Below are 2,500 nucleotides of genomic sequence, written 5' to 3' on the forward strand. Positions count from 1 at the left end.
TAACAACAATGTTAATACTAATAATGATAATAATAATAATAATAATAATAATAATAATAATAATAATAATAATAATAATAATGATAATAATGATAATAATCATTGATAATAATAATGAAGACCATGATGATGATGATGATAACAATAACAACAACCATAAGAATAATGACAACAACATTTATAGTAATAACACAATAACAATAATAATAGAATTAGCATTACTGTTATTGTTAATAACAGTATTATTACCTTATTAATATTCTTACTATCATTATTGCTATTATCCTTATCATTATTATTATCATCAGAATTACTATAATTTTTGTTATCATTGTCATTATTGCTATTATTATAGTTTCATTATCATCAATATTATCATAATAATGCTAACGACAATACAAATTATCTTTTTTATTTTTGTTATTGTTATTATTATCTTTACCAATATCATTGTCATCAGTGTTATTAACATTGCTATTATCATTAACATTATCATCATTACCATTATCATTATTAGCCATATTATAACCCTGTTCGTGTTTCGTGCGTCCGTCTGAACCTTTAAATGTAACTTGGGTATTTTATGTCTGTAACGATATTTCATGTGACCACAGACTTGAAATCCATTAATTACGGAGTAAAATAAAATAAAAAGTGACCACATAAGTAATAAACAATCTCACATACACATTAATGTTATTATCAATGTTATATATATCTATCGTTATCATTTTTATTTATCATTATTATTATTATTGTTGTTGTTGTTGTTCTTACTTACTATTATTATTGTTATTATTATTATTATTATTATTATTATTATTATTATTATTATCATTATCATTATTATTATTATTATTGTCATTGTTATTATTATTACTACTGTTATTATTATTATTATTGTCATTTTTATTATTATTACGACTGTTATTATTATTATTATCATTATTATTATTATTGTTATTACTGTTATTATTATTATTATCATTATTATTATTATTGTTATTACTGTTATTATTATCTTAATTACTGTTGTTGTTATTATTAGCATTGTTATTATAATTACTATTATTATCATTATTATTATTATTATAATGATAATTATTATCATTATCATAATCATCGTCATTATCACAATTATCATTATTATTACTGTCATTATTTTCTTTTCTCGAGGCAAGTACACTACACTGAAGTAGTTAGACCGTCAGTTTATGCGCATTCAATATTTACACACCTGCCGGAGGGGTGACGTTAACAAGGAAGATTGGAGGGGAAGGAGGAGAAGAAAGGGGTGAGAGAGAAAGGGAGGGGAAGGGGACTTAAAGAGAAAAGGGAGATAGGAAAGGAGAAACAGAGGGGTAAGGGGGGGGGGGGACTGAAAGGTGAGAAGGGGGTGGGTATGGGAGAAGAGAGTGAAAAGGGAGAGAGGATCAGAGAAAAAAGGGGAATGGGAGAGGGAGGGAAGGAGATAAGGGGGTGAAAGACGTGGGGGGAGTCTAATCTAGCCCCTACAGATGTAGGGGCTAGAGTGGAAGAGGAGGAGTGAATTTAGGGAGTGGCAGAGAGGGAAAGGGAAACTAGAGAAAGGGGGAAAGGAAAAGGGGGAGTGGAGGGGAGGCGAAAGGTAGAAGAACGAGAGCGAAAGAGGGAGAAAGGAGAATCTCTTATTTTTCACTAGAATTTCCATGGCCCCCTCTAATTATTATTATTGTTATTATTAATATAATAATCATTATTAGTATCATTATCATTGCTATAATTATTATGATGTCAAGGATGATTCCAGTATTTTTCGAATATTTTTCATATTAATTGCAACATCCAGTGGCAACATCCTTCGTCCTACTCGTGGAAGCCATCTTGTTAACGTGAGAGATGCACGTTTGTTGTCCACCTCCAGGAATAAATAAAAATTCCGCTTGTTAGAAGTATAGTAAGAACTTGCAACTACTACGTTCTCTCTATCCATGGCGCATAATAATAATAATAATAAAATCTTCTTCTTATTATTATTATTATTATCAGAGAGAAAGAGAGAGAGAGAGAGAGAGAGAGAGAGAGAGAGAGAGAGAGAGAGAGAGAGAGAGAGAGAGAGAGAGAGAGAGAGAGAGAGAGAGAGAGAGAGAGATAGAGAGATAGAGATAGAGAGATAGAGATAGATAGATAGATAGATAGAGAGAGAGAGAGAGAGAGAGAGAGAGAGAGAGAGAGAGAGAGAGAGAGAGAGAGAGAGAGAGAGAGGAGAGAGAGAAAGAGAGAGAGAGAGAGAGAGAGAGAGAGAGAGAGAGAAGAGAGAGAGAGAGAGAGAGAGAGAGAGAGAGAGAGAGAGAGAGAGAGAGAGAGAGAGAGAGAGAGAGAGAGAGAGAGAGAGAGAGAGTAATGATGACCTGCAAAATCGGCGCTATAACGACAAAGAAGAAGAAAAAAATAGTAACAGCAAACACACACATACACAAAGCACCAAGAAAAACTTTCCTTCGCAAAGTAATGTATTCAA

General features: G+C 31.5%; 1 protein-coding gene across 1 annotated transcript in view; it reads left to right on the forward strand.

The window, feature by feature from the left end:
• LOC125025893 (facilitated trehalose transporter Tret1-like) overlaps nt 1-2,500 on the forward strand; it is a 13,709-nt gene that overhangs the window by 4,987 nt on the left and 6,222 nt on the right. The gene's annotated exons all lie outside the window — the stretch shown is intronic.

Source organism: Penaeus chinensis, chromosome 5 (genome assembly GCF_019202785.1).
Source record: "Penaeus chinensis breed Huanghai No. 1 chromosome 5, ASM1920278v2, whole genome shotgun sequence".
Classification (NCBI taxonomy): domain Eukaryota; kingdom Metazoa; phylum Arthropoda; class Malacostraca; order Decapoda; family Penaeidae; genus Penaeus; species Penaeus chinensis.